Below are 15,263 nucleotides of genomic sequence, written 5' to 3' on the forward strand. Positions count from 1 at the left end.
AGTGCACCCCCATTTAAACAGCAGCAGGCCCCCCTTTAGACAGCAGCAGGGCCCCCCTTTTAGACAGCAGTAGGGCCCCCCCTTTCGACAGCAGCAGGCCCCCCCCTTTAGACAGCAGCAGGGCCCCCCCTTTTAGACAGCAGCAGGGCCCCCCTTTTAGACAGCAGCAGGGCCCCCCTTTTAGACAGCAGTAGGGCCCCCCTTTCGACAGCAGCAGGCCCCCCCTTTAGACAGCAGCCCCCCCTTTAGACAGCAGCAGGGCACCTTGTAGACATTCGTAGCAGCCCCCTCCTTGCAGACAGCTCACCTGAGTCTGTCCTCTGTCGTGTGCTGTCGCTCCACTGCCCCTTTCTCCTGTCCACATCATGGCGTCCTATGGAGGAACATGTGACATATACGTCACTCTGCTTCCTCTTTAGCGTTACGCTGGGCGCAGGGGAGGAGGTGGAGTGACGTGTGTGTCACATGCTCCTCCATGGAACACTATGATGCGAATGAGAGGACGGGAGAACGGAGCAGCGGAGCGGCAGCAGGTCTCGAACATGGTATGGTATATACCATGCAAATGGATAGTATCGGCCCCGATACCAGTATCGGTATCGGGACATCCCTACTTCGTTTTCTTGAAAAATTTCTGGGGTGCCAACATTTACGGCCATGACTATATGTAGTGTTTTACTCTTTATTTTGTGTTAGTGTAGTGTAGTGCGGTGTTAGGTGCATTTACAGTATGTACACACAGTCGGGTTTACAACGAGTTTTCCGCTACAAGGTTAAACCACGGCAGATTTTCCGCAACTCAACCTTGGAGCAGGAAACTTACTGTAAACCCAGCCGTGTGCTCTAACTACAACTCCAAGCATGCCCTGACCACCAAAGGGCATGCTTGGAGTTGTAGCTATGCAACAGCTGGAGGCACACAACTATAACTCTTAGCATGCCCTTTGGCTGTCCGAGCATGCTGGGAGTTGGAGCTATGCAACAGCTGGAGGCACACTTTTTGATAGAACAGAAGTGACTCCCAGAATGCACAGACAGCCAAAGGGCATGCTTAGAGTTGTAGTTATGTGCCTTCAGCTGTTGCATAACTACCATGCCCAGCATGCTTTTTGACTGTCCGTGCATGCTGGGAGTTGTAGTTATGCAACCGCTAGAGGCACTTCTTTTCTATCAAAAAGTGTGCCTCCAGCTATTGCATAACTAGAACTCCAAGCATACATGGACAGTAAAAAGGCTGGGCATTTTAGTTATCCAATAGCTGGAGGCCCATAACTACAACTCCAAGCTTGCACTTGGAGGGGAGGAGGTGGAGTGACGGGTGTGTCACATGCTCCTCCATGGAACACTATGATACGGATGGGAGAACGTGGGCAGCGGAGTGGCAGCAGGTATCGGACATGGTATCGGGGACATTAAACGAGTCCCCGATACCATGCAAATGGATAGTATCGGCCCCGATACCAGTATCCAGACTTCATTTTCTTGAAAAATTTCCGGGGTGCCAACATTTACGGCCATGACTATATGTAGTGTTTTACTCTTTATTTTGTGTTAGTGTAGTGTAGTGCTGTGTTTGGTGCTTTTACAGTATGTACACACAGACGGGTTTACAATGAGTTTTCCGCTACAAGGTTAAACCACGGCAGATTTTCCGCAACTCAACTTTGGAGCAGGAAACTCCAGATGTTGCAAAAGTACATTTCCAACGGCTGTCTAAGCATGCTGTGAGTTGCAGTTTTGCAACCCCTAGCATACTCATCAGCGATCCCCGCCTCACTGGAGCCGCCGGATAGGAGCACTCGGTAATCACTGCCCGGTAAGTGCTGCATGTAAATCTGCATGGTAGTCTGGGCAGAGCGGGGGATTAACTGTTAACCCCTCGCCCCCCCTCTGCCATGGGTCAGTCCTGACTAACCATTTGCAGGGGAAAGGAGGCGGCGAACTGATCGGCGAATCACAGCGATTGCCAACAAGGGGGGTTCTCAAGACCCCCCTGGGTGATATTGCGGGATGGCTGCTGTTAGATAACAGCAGCCATCCCGGCCCGATCACCGCGTCCGGAGACGCGGTGATCACAGAATGCAGAACCGTATATGTATGGCACTGTGCGCTAAGTGTCGCTTAGCAGCGCTGTACATTTAAGGCACTTGTCCTTAAGGGGTTTATATACATGCTTTTTCCTCATCACCCTCTATTATTTCTCCCTCATTACTTTTTAGAGAGCCAATACTTTCAGTTTTACCCTTTTTATTATAGATGTAATTCTTGTAAAGAACATTTTGGGGTTAGTTTTACTCTCTTTGGCATTGTGTCTCCCTGTCTCCAGTTTTACTGCTTTTATCTGTCTTTACATATTTTAATACCAATAGTTTTTTAATGCTCCTTCACTGCCTTCCTGTTTAGGTAGCTTAAATTCTTTTGTCTTGTCATTTATTACCCCCTTTATATTTTTATTCACCTATATTTGCTTTTTCCTGTTCCTGACCCTTTTATTTCAGTAAGGTATGTATCTCTCACAGTGACTAAGAGAATTTTAAAAATCTACCACTTAGGGCCGTACTCTTGTTTTTGAGGACAGTATACCAGTCTATAATGTTAATGTCTTCTCCAAACTGGTCAAATTTTGCCTTTCTAAAGTTCATTGTTTTTGTGGCTTTTAGAAAGGATCCCCTATTGAAGGACAAGTTCTTATGTACCATATATACTCGAGTATAAGCCAACCCGAACGAGACCCCTAAATTCACCCCATAAACCTGGCAAAAAATGTAATTGAGTATAAGCCTATCATCATCCACTGCCACAAACACCCATCTCCAGTCATCATCCATCCCCCCTGTCCTCATCCACTGCCACAAACACCATTCCCCCCCTGTCATCATCCATCCCCCCCATCATCATTCCCCTCTATTAGCATTGATTCACCTAACCAATTTTAGCTTGCGTCGGTGGCTGGTCTTATCTTGTTGCCTAGCAGCCGGGAAAGGGACACGTCCGTGATATCCCTGCGCACGGACATCTGCTGCGCACAGCCTTCCCTGCGCGGCGGCGGCCCAACCCCAGTGTCACTAGTCCAGGGGCAGCCTAGAGCGGAGACGAGGGCCTCCCGGTCTGGACTGGCTCACCCTCCCCCTGTGATGCCGATTCCAACACTGTTTAAAAAAAATCTCTGCTTGTAAGGAAAAGGGACATGTCAAATAAATTACAGATTGATTCACATATACGATATGTTAACTTTATGTTTGCATCATAAAGTTGACATGTTTTTACTTTTTAAAGACATTACAGGGCTTCAAAGAATAGCAGCAATTTTCCACTAAAATTTCAAAATCAGAATTTTTCAGGGACCAGTTAAGTTTAGAAGTGAATTTGAGGGTCTTTATGTTGCAAATCCCCTATGATGGACCCCACTATGAAAACCGAACCCCTCAAAGTATTCAAAATGACATTCAAAAAGTTTGTATGTAGGTGTAGAAGGAAACCCACTGTAAACCCGCCCGTGTGAATGTACCCTGGGAGGGGGGGGCGCCCCAAACCTTCAGCTGTGGCAAAATTACAACTCCCAGAATGCACTGACAGACCGTACATGCTGTGAGTTGTAGTTTTACAACAGCTGTAGGCACACTGGTGGGGAACCACTGAGTTAGGAAACAGACTCTAGCTCAGTGATTCCAACCCGTGTACCTCCAGCTGTTGCAAAACTACAACTCCCAGCATGTACGGTCTGTTAGTGCTTTCTGAGAGTTGTAGTTTTGCAACAGCTGGAGGCACACGGGTTGGAATCACTGAGTTAGGAAACAGACTCTAGCTCAGTGTTTCCCAACCAGTGTGCCTATAGCTGTTGCAAAACTACAATTCCCAGCATGCCCAGACAGTCAGGGATGCTGGGCGAGTAGCTCTGCAATATCTGGCCCTACAGATGTTGCAGAACTAAAACTCCCACCATGCCTGGACAGTCTAGGCATGCTAGGAGTTGTAGTTATGCAACAACTGGGGAAGAACAGTTATGAGACCGCTAAGTAGTGTCTCCATACTGTAGCCCTCCAGATGTTGCAAAACTACAACTCAAAGCATGCCCAGACTGTCCAGGCATGCTGGGAGTTGTAGTTCTGCAACATATGAAGGGCCAGATATTGCAGAACTACACGCCCAGCATCCCTCACTGTCTGGGCATGCTGGGAATTGTATTTTTGCAACATCTGGAGGGCTACAGTATGGAGACCACCGTATAATGGTCTCCAAACTGTGCCACTTCAGATGTTGCAAAATTACAACTCCCAGCATGCCCAAACAGTCAATGCATGCTGAAAGTTGTACTTTTGCAACATCTGGAGGACCAGTTTAGAGACTACTACACAGTGGTCCCCAAACTGTGGCCCTCCAGATTTTGCAAAACTACAACTCCCAGCATGCCCAGACAGCCAAAGGCTGTCTGGGAATGCTGGGAGTTGTAGTTTTGCAACTTTTAGAAGGCCACAGCGAAGATCACCTACCGGCAATCTTTACTGCAGCCTCCTCCACCGCTGCACTTTCCTCCACCGCACTCCTCCTGCTGCCGCTGATGCCGCCGGTCCGGGTAAGCCGGCCATGCTCCCCCTGTCGCCGCTCGTGTACCCCCCCCCCGCTCTGTCCGGACTTCGATCGGTGGGCAGAGCGGGGGAAATGAACTCTAACCCCTCCAGCCTCCAACTGCCATTGGTGGTTTACTGACCGACTAATTGCAGGGGATAGGAGGAGATGGCAACACTGCCACCTCACTCCTATCCGTTAGGATGGTCGGAGCAGTCTCTGACAGCTCTGATCATTCTTATTTTCTGGGCGATCGGGTCACCAGTGACCCGATTGGCCCGGATTGCCGCAGATCGCCGGTCTGAATTGACCGGCGATTTGCGGTGAGCGCCGACATGGGGGGGGGGGATCGCAGGACTCCCCTAAGCATTGCCACAGGATGCCTGCTGATAGATATCAGCAGTTATCCCGGTCCAATGACCGCCCAGCGAGCGGTGGTGATCGGAAATGCGGAGGGCGTACAGGTACGCCCTCCGTCCTTAAGTACTGGGACGCGATACGCCCTCCGTCCCCAACAGGTGAAGTCAAAGTGTGTCAGGACATACATATGTGCATTGGTGTAAAGGATCTAGTACGCATGAGTAAGGGGGTGGACACCGAAACGTCACGCATCAGATCCTGACTCTCTCTGATGTGTGGAGGTGCTTCGGCTGGGAATATGTGTATGCTGTTCAATCCTCTGCATTTATGCAAATACAAATAAGAGAATGACTGGATGGTCAAGAAATCATAGGAAACGAGAGTGTTTATCCATGTGTTTGCCAAATACACCCCTGCTATAGCAGTGTTGTTTGATGCTCTGGAATTATTGGATATGTTGGTAGCACCACTAATGCCACCAATGCTGTGATCAGCCAATAACAGGCAGGAATCACCATTACATATAGTTAGTATGGTTGAAAAAAGACATACGTCCATCAAGTCCAACCAGGGGATTGAAGGGAAGGATGTAAGGGGATAAGGGAAAGGGATGTAGTTTTATAATTCTGCATAAGCATTAATGTTATTTTGTTCCAGGAATGTATCTAACCCTGTTTTAAAGCTGTTAATTGTTCCTGCTGTGACCAGTTCCTGAGGTAGACCGTTCCATAAATTCACAGTGCTCACGGTAAAGAAGGCGTGCCGCCCCTTTAGACTAAACCATTTCTTCTCCAGACGGAGGGAGTGCCCCCTCGTCCTTTGGGGGGGTTTAACCTGGAACAGTTTTTCTCCATATTTTTTGTATGGGCCATTTATATACTTATATACGTTTATCATATCCCCCCTTAAACGTCTCTTCTCAAGACTAAACAATTGTAACTCCTTTAATCGCTCCTCATAGCTAAGATGTTCCATGCCCCATATTAGTTTAGTCGCGCGTCTCTGTACCCTTTCCAACTCCGCAGTGTCCCTTTTATGAACAGGCGACCAAAACTGAACAGCATATTCCAGGTGAGGCCGTACCAATGCTTTATAAAGGGGGAGTATTATGTCCCTGCCCCTCGAGTCCATGCCTCTTTTTATACATGACAATATCCTGCCGGCTTTGGAAGCAGCAGCCTGACATTGCATGCTATTTTGTAGTCTGTGATCTACAAGTACACCCAGATCCTTCTCTACCAGTGACTCTGCCAGTTTAATCCCCCCTAAGACATACGACGCATGCAGGTTATTAGTACCCAGATGCATAACTTTACATTTATCCACATTGAACCTCATTTGCCAAGTGGATGCCCAGACACTTAGTCTATCCAAGTCATCTTGTAACCTATGCACATCCTCTATAGACTGTACTGTGCTACAAAGCTTGGTGTCATCTGCAAAGATAGAAACAGAGCTGTTAATACCATCCTCTATATCATTGATAAATAAATTAAACAGCAGCGGGCCCAGTACTGAACCTTGGGGTACACCACTAATAACCGGGGACCAATCAGAGTACGAATCATTGACCAACACTCTCTGGGTACGATCCATGAGCCAGTGTTCAATCCAGTTACAAACTAAAGTTTCCAAGCCCAAGGACCTTAACTTACCTGTCAGATGTCTGTGAGGGACAGTATCAAACGCTTTGGTAAAATCCAGAAACACTATATCCACAGCCATTCCTCTGTCAAGGCTTCTACTCACCTCTTCATAAAAGCAAATTAGATTGGTTTGACAACTTCTATCCTTAGTAAACCCATGCTGGCTATCACTTATAATACTATTATCCTCTATGTATTCCTGTATGTAATCCCTTATAAGTCCTTCAAACAATTTACCCACAATGCACGTTAGACTTACCGGTCTATAATTGCCTGGCAAAGACCTAGAGCCCTTCTTGAAGATTGGTACCACATTAGCCTTGCGCCAGTCCCTTGGCACAATACCAGACACCAGAGAATCTCTAAATATCATGAACAAGGGTACAGATATTACTGAACTTACCTCTCTAAGAGCAGCTCCTGCACCGCTTGATGTATAGGACATAAATGATGAGTACCAGTGCACCAGGACGAACATTTAAACCCTATGGGATAAATTTATCATTGGCTTTACACCACTTTAATGTTCTTAAAGTCCCTGTAAATTTTGTGCAATTGCATTTTTTTGCGATTTTTTTTTACAAATTGACTACTGTTATTGCATTGGAGCTGTATTTATTTTTTGCGTAAAAAAAGATTAGAAGTGTTTTTTTTTTGCACAAATCCACATTTTTTTGTGCAAAAATACACCGCCTAAAAGGACATGTAGGAAAGTGTCCTACCGAGACAGCTGGGGGATCCTAAACTACGACTCCCATTATGGGACAGAGTCTGCCCCATGATGGGAGTAGTTGTAGTACAGCAGCGCTGAGGTATGGCACCTGCACATCCCCGGCTGCGGGACTCTTTTGGGACTTTTAGGACTACTACTCCCATGATGGACTGATTCTGTCCATGATGGTAGTTAAAGTCCAGGGGTTGAGAGGCACATCACAGCAGGTCATTCTCCAGAGATGCGCTGCGATCCGCATTTATTAACTTTACAAGCTGGCGGCACATGCGGCTCCACTACGCTCCCCGGCGGCAGGGATTATGAATGACAGCTGTAAACAGTATTCCCTGCCTGGAGCCGGCGGGGAGCACAGAGGAGCCGCATGTGCTGCCTTGTAAAGTTAATAAATGCGGATCGCAGCGGGTCTCTGAAGAATGACCTGCTGCGATCTGCCTCTCAGCCCCTGGACTATAACTCCCATCATGGACGGAGTTTGTCCATGATAAGAGTAGTAGTCCTAACTGTCCCAAAAGAGTCCCGGAGCAAGAGGATGTGCAAGTGTCATCCCTCTGCGCTGGGGTACTACAACTACTCCCATCATGTGACAGACTATGTCCCATGATGGGAGTACTAGTCCGAGGGACAGATCGAAAGGGGGTCTCACTCCTGAGACCCCCTGCGACCCTTACTGCTCTGCCCCCCTAGTGATGACATCATCAGGGGCGGAGCTACACAGTCCAGGCCTGACTCTGTTCTCATAATGCGTTTTGCATAATGGGAACCGAGCCTTTCTGCCAGTGTGTTCCCAAACAGGGAGACTCCAGCTGTTGTTAAGCTACAGCCCCCCCCCCCCCCAGTTGTAGTTAAGCAACAATTGGAGGATCCCTGTTTAGGAACAAACTGCATTATGTGTGCTCTTCTCAGGGAAGAGCGCAAAAAACTTTACTAACCCATTTTTTGTGTTTTTCTTTTCTTCTCATTTCAGATACGTGAATGCAGAGGACTACGTTGGATTCGGCGGACTGCAACGATGACCAGCGGTTTTTAAATTTCCATAAAAGGGTTAACGAGGGCTGTGGGGGAGTGTTTTTTAAATAAAAACTTTTTTCAATGTGTCATTGTCATACTAAGCCTGAAAATGTTCAGGCTTAGTAGTGGAAACCGTCTTGGAGACAGAATCCATTACTAAGCCAGGGCTTACAGTTAGCCTCAAAAACAGCTAGCACTAACCTCCAATTACCCCAGTACCCTACGCACCAGGGGTGCCGATACCAACAGGCCAGGAGCATCAAATATGGCGCTCCTGGGCCTAGGTAGTAACAGGTTGGTGTTTTTTAGGCTGGGTAGGGCCAGTAACAATGGTCCTTGCCCTCCCCTGGTAATATTAGGCTGTTGCTGCTTGGTTGGTATCTGGCTGAAAATAGGGGGAACCCTATGCGTTTTTTTTTTATATAATTAAATAAAAAAAAGTGAGTGGTTCCCCATATTTTCAGTATCAGCCAGATACCAACCAAGCAGCAACAGCCTGACCTTACCAAGGTGGGCGAGGACCATTGTTATTGGCCCTCCCCAGCCTGATAAATTCAGCACCAATGCATTTTTCCGTCTAAAACAGAATAGAATGCATCATGTTCTAAAAATCCTCTAAAGCAAAAGTTGCAAAAAAGTCGCACATATGTAGACTGCAACTTCCTGTGTGACAAATTTAGATGGGAAAAACCAGTCTAAATCCTTTGATAAATCTCCCCCATTGTGTCTGCACAAAGAAGTGTCCTTAAAGCTGGGCATGTAGATCAGCTTGTGTTCCTCAACAAGAATCTTAAAGGGGTTATCCAGGAAATATATATATATATATATATATATATATATCAACTGGCTCCAGAAAGTTAAACAGATATGTAAATTACTTCTATTAAAAAATCTTAATCCTTTCAGTACTTATGAGCTGATGTAGTTGAGTTCTTTTCTGTCTAAGTGCTCTCTGATGACACGTGTCTCGGGAACCGCCCAGTTTAGAAGCAAATCCCCATAGTAAACCTCTTCTACTCTGTGCAGTTCCCGAGACAAGCAGAGAGCACTGTTGCCTGACAGAAAACAACAACTCAACGTCAGCAGCTGATAATTATTGAAAGGATTAATATTTTTTTAATAGAAGTAATTTACAAATCTGTTTAACTTTCTGGAGCCAGTTGATATAAAAAAAAAATGTTTTTCCTGGAATACCATTTTAAGATTAAAATAAAAAAATAAGCTCACACGTTCCATCCTTTCATGTTAGTCATGTCATAGGAGTTATTCCAGGCATTGGCCTGTTATTGTTATACTGTACTTTTAAGTGTAGAGTTTATAATAGTTGTCTTACTGTTATTATATTGCACCTTAAAGCTTAAATGAACATTTAACAGTTCAAGTTAGTAGCTTTTTTGCTACCTCTGAAAATGCATTAAAGCAGGATTGCACTTTATTTTCTTTTTAACCCCTTCCCGCAGAATGTCATATAAACGCCGGGTTGTGCAGTGCGTTTGCGCATCCCGGCGTTTATAAATGACATTCAGTTAACCCGGCGATGCGCAGCATCGCACGGGTTAACTGGCAGAAGTCCCGCTGTTTACAGCAGGGGACAACTTCTGCTTCACCCCCAGGACCATCCATTGATGGTCCTGGTCAGCGATCACTGTGATTGGTCCCTGTGGACCAATCACAGTGATCTGGGGTGAAAGTTCAGATCCCCCGCACTGCCCGCCCCTGGAAGTCGGGCAGAACGGGGGACGATGGCTGTGGGGGCTCGCGGGGACCTGCGGCATAGGGGGGGAACATCAGGGGACCGGCGGCCTTACCTGGTGGGACCGAGGAGCAGCGGCAGGACCGGCCACGTGGACGAGCAGCGACGGGACCGGCAGGTAAGTATATGGTCCTCAGAAGCAGCAGTGAAGATCTTCACTGCTGCTTCTAGGAGTCTGAAAACTATAACTCTCAGCATGCCTAGACAGCCTTTGGCTGTCTGGGCATGCTGGGAGTTGTAGTTTTGCAACATCTGGAGGGCCCCAGTTTGGAGACCATTGTATAATGGTCTCCAATCTGTGCTCTTCCAGCTGTTGCAAAACTACAACTCCCAGTATGCACTGACTGTCCAGGCATGCTGGGAGTTTTAGTTCAGCAACATCTGGCCCTTCAGATGTTGCCGAACTACAACTCCCAGCATGCCCTTCAGCTGTCTGGGCATGCTGGGAGTTGTAGTTTTGCAACAACTGGAGACACACTGGTTGGGAAACATTGTCTGTTTCTAACTCAGTGTTTCCTAACCTGTGTGCCTCCAGCTGTTGCAAAACTATAACTCCCAGCAAGCACTAACAGACCATGCATGCTGGGAGTTGTGGTTTTGCAACAGCTGGTGCACCCCCCCCCCCCCCCCTGTGAATGTACAGGGTACATTCACATGGGCGAGGCTTTTACAGTGGGTTTCTCGCATCTTGAGATGCAGCAAATTTTGCGCCGGGAAACTCGCTGTAATCCCCCGCCCATGTGACTGTACCCTAAAAACACTACACTACACTAACACAAAATAAAATAAAAAGTTAAAAACACTACATATACACATACCCCTACACAGCCCCCTTCCCCCAATAAGAATGTCCGGTATGCCACTGTTTCCAAAGCAGAGCCTCCAGCTGTTGAAAAACAACAACTCCCAGTATTTCCGGACAGCCGTTGACTGTCCACGCATGCTGGGAGTTTTGCAACAGCTGGAGGCACCCTGTTTGGGAATCACTGACATAGAATACCCCTATGTCCACCCCTATGCAAATCCCTAATTTAGGCCTCAAATGCGCATGGCGCTCTCACTTTGGAGCCCTGTCGTATTTCAAGGCAACAGTTTAGGGCGACATATGGGGTATCGCCATACTCGGGAGAAATTGCGTTACAAGGTTTGGGGGGCTTTTTCTTCTTTAACCCTTCATGAAAAGGAAATGTTGGGGTCTACACCAGAATGTTAGTGTAAAAAAATTTAATTTCTTACACTAACATGCTGATGTTGCCCTATACTTTACATTTTCACAAGAGGTAAAAGGGAAAAAAGCCCCCCAAAATTTGTAATGCAATTTCTCCCGACTACAGAGATACCCCATATGTGAGCGCAAAGTGCTCTGGGGGCGCACAACAAGGCCCAGAAGGGAGAGCGCACCATGTACATTTGAGGTGATTTGCACAGGGGTGGCTGATTGTTACAGCGGTTTTGACAAACGCAAAAAAAACAAAACCCCACATGTGAACCCATTTCGGAAACGACACCCCTCACGGAATGTAATGAGGGGTGCAGTGAGAATTTACCCCCCACAGGTGTCTGATGGATCTTTGGAACAGTGGTCCGTGAAAATGAAAACTTGTACAGCCCACTGTTCCAAAGGTCTGTCAGACACCAGTGGGGGGCAAATGCTCACTGTACCCCTTGTTACGTTCCTCAAGGGGTCTTGTTTCCAAAATGGTATGCCATGTGTTTTTTTTTTTGCTGTTCTGGCACCATAGGGGCTTCCTAAATGCGATATGCCCCCGAGCAAAATTTGCTCTCAAAAAGCCAAATATGACTCCTTCTCTTCTGAGCATTGTAGTTCGCCCATAGTGCACTTCAGGTCAACTTATGGGGTACCTCCATACTCAGAAGAGAAGGGGTTACAAATATTGGGGGGTATTTCCTGCTATTAACCCTTGCAAAAATGTGAAATTTGGGGGGAAACACACATTTTAGTGGAAACATTTTTTTTTTTTTTTTTTTACATATGCAAAAGTCGTGAAACACCTGTGGGGTAATAAGGCTCACTTTATTCCTTATTACATTCCTCAAGGGGTCTAGTTTCCAAAATGGTATGCCATGTGTTTTTTTTTTGCTGTTCTGGCACCATAGGGGCTTCCTAAATGTGACATGCCCCCCGAGCAAAATTTGCTCTCAAAAAGCCAAATATGACTCCTTCTCTTCTGAGCATTGTAGTTCGCCCATAGTGCACTTCAGGTCAACTTATGGGATACCTCCATACTCAGAAGAGAAGGGGTTACAAATATTGGGGGGTATTTCCTGCTATTAACCCTTGGAAAAATGTGAAATTTGGGGGGAAACACACATTTTAGTGAAAAAAAATATATATATTTTTTTACATATGCAAAAGTCGTGAAACACCTGTGGGGTATTAAGGCTAGCTTTATTTCTTGTTATGTTCCTCAAGGGGTCTAGTTTCCAAAATGGTATGCCATGTGAGGGTTTTTTGCTGTTCTGGCACCATAGGGGGTTCCTAAATGCAACACGCCCCCCAAAAACCATTTCAGAAAAACGTACTCTCCAAAATTCCCTTATCGCTCTTTCCCTTCTGAGCCCTCTACTGCGCCCGCCGAACACTTTACATAGACATATGAGGTATGTGCTTACTCGAGAAATCGGGCTACAAATATAAGTATACTTTTTCTCCTTTTATCCCTTGTAAAAATTCAAAAATTGGGTCTACAAGAACATGCGAGTGTAAAAAATGAAGATAGTGAATTTGGGGGGTGAAGTTTTTATAATGGGGTCTTTTGTGGGGTATTTCTAATATGAAGACCCTTCAAATCCACTTCAAACCTGAACTGGTCCCTGAAAAATAGTGAGTTTGAAAATTTTGTGAAAAATTGGAAAATTGCTGCTGAACTTTGAAGCCCTCTGGTGTCTTCCAAAAGTAAAAACTCGTCACTTTTATAGTAGACATATTGTATATGTGAATAAAACATTTTTTTATTTGTGATATACATTTTCCTTACAAGCAGAGAGCTTCAAAGTTAGAAAAATGCAAAATTTTCAAATTTTTCATCAAATTTTAGGATTTTTCACAAGGAAAGGATGCAAGTTACCACAACAATTTACCACCATGTTAAAGTAGAATATGTCACGAAAAAACAATCTCGGAATCAGAATGATAACTAAAAGCATTCCAGAGTTATTAATGTTTAAAGTGACAGTGGTCAGATGTGCAAAAAACGCTCTGGTCCTTAAGGCCAAAATGGGCTTGGTCCTGAAGGGGTTAAAAGGCATACTAGAATAACCTTATTGATAAGGCTTGGTATTAGGTTAGGTTTTCCAAAGCTATATTCATTTAAAAAAATCGCAATATATCGTCTTTGAGACAGAAACGGGATATATCGTACCGTCATATGTGTATCGTGTTATCACCAGATTCTTGCCAATTCACACCCCTACTGCAGTGTGTTCCTAAACAGGGAGCCTCCAATTGTTGACGTGTGTCTACTGTATCTTGTATACACAGTCATCTATAGATGGTTGTATATACAGGATAGCGCACAAAGACTTAACCCAGAACTGCTCAGCAGCAGTGTTGGTTAACTCTTTCCTTGCTGGGCTCCTGTATAGTATACATGGGTACACTATGCACCCCTGTGTAGTATACAGCCGGCAGAGGTAAGTAGTGATGCTCTGCACCCTGTATATGTAAATGCTATACATCACTCCTTACCTCCTTACACTCCACGGGCGGGGCGATCTGCATCCGACCCATGGAATAGTACCCTTAAGGCAGTAAAAAAATTGCCACAGGGTACAAAAATGACTGTTTCCACATACTAGAAAAAACGCAAGATAACTGCCTAAACACAGGAAAAGGCTGTGACAGTTTTTCTAGCGTTTTTGCTGGTGGACAAAAAACCTCAATGAAATCCTGGCCTCAAAGCAATAGAACAAAATCCCTGTGTCCAATTTCCTGTGAGGTGCAGCTCAGGTGTACAAGTAGAACTGTGCGGAGATTTAGAACTTTGCACAAAATTTATCATGTGGCTTGCACAAGTATGGTAAATTTGGTGAAATTGCTCCAAATTTAGACCAACCAAAACGATCTACAAAAAAACATCTACCTACACCAACATTGATAAGTGTCCTCCTAAGTCCTTAAGCGGTTAATAACCACAATATTTATTTTAAAAGAAATCTGAAATAATGCTTTTTTTTTCCTGCCTGTCACTAACCTTCACATTAAGCAAACACTTTAAATCCAAAAATGTACTAATCTAAAATTTTATATGTTATAATCTAAAAAGGAAGCAACAGTGTAATATGACACATTTGCAGTAGGCAGATTATTGCTGTTCTTTACCTGTAATTGTAATTCTGAAACAAACACGGACTGGGATAAAGTGCAAAAGCACAAAATGCCTGTTGCACATGTCTTTAGAGTGTTTATACAATGCTGTGATTTTGGGTCGATTTTGCAGCGATTTTTACAAAAAAAAACACCTAAAAAACACCTAAAAAAACAAACAAAGGGGGGACCACCAGAAAGAAATGCTCACACACTTTTATGCATGTTTTTTTTTCTAGCCTATTTCTAATGCTATAGGTCTATATGAGCATTCTGCATTTTGAATTAACTGCTATTAAAAAAAGAAAAAAATTGCACAAACAAGAATGCCATGAAGGTATGTGGTTTCATATTTTTCTGTTAACTCCCAGCCTGCAATGTTTTTTACTCCCAAAATTATGCCATGAGTCTCCAAGCAGTTTTTGTCGTCAAACACCTGTGGGGTGTTAAGGCTCAGCGGACCCCTTGTTATGTTAAGGCTCAGCGGACCCCTTGTCGCTCCTTCCCTTCTGAGCCCTCTACAGCACCCACAGAGCACTTGACATCCACTTATGAGCTATTTCCTTACTCGAGAGAAATTGGGTTACAAATTTTGGGGGACTTTTTCTCCTTTTTTTCAAAAACTGGGTCTACAAGAACAGGAGAGTGTAAAAAAATGAAGATTTTGAATTTTCTCAGTTTCTATAATGGGGTCATTTATGGGGTATTTCTAATATGAAGACCCCTCAAATCCATTTTGTGAAAAATTGGAAAATTGCTGAACTTTGAAGCCCTCTAATGTCTCCCAAAAGTAAAAACATGTCATCTTTATGATGCAAATATAAAGTAGACATATTGTATATGTGAATTAATATATAATTTATTTGGAAT

General features: G+C 44.9%; 1 protein-coding gene across 8 annotated transcripts in view; it reads right to left on the minus strand.

Annotated features, from left to right (window-relative positions):
- Window positions 1–15,263, minus strand: part of BRPF3 (bromodomain and PHD finger containing 3) — a 238,296-nt gene that overhangs the window by 67,160 nt on the left and 155,873 nt on the right. The gene's annotated exons all lie outside the window — the stretch shown is intronic.

The sequence above is a fragment of the Hyla sarda genome, chromosome 2 (genome assembly GCF_029499605.1).
Source record: "Hyla sarda isolate aHylSar1 chromosome 2, aHylSar1.hap1, whole genome shotgun sequence".
NCBI classification, from domain to species: domain Eukaryota; kingdom Metazoa; phylum Chordata; class Amphibia; order Anura; family Hylidae; genus Hyla; species Hyla sarda.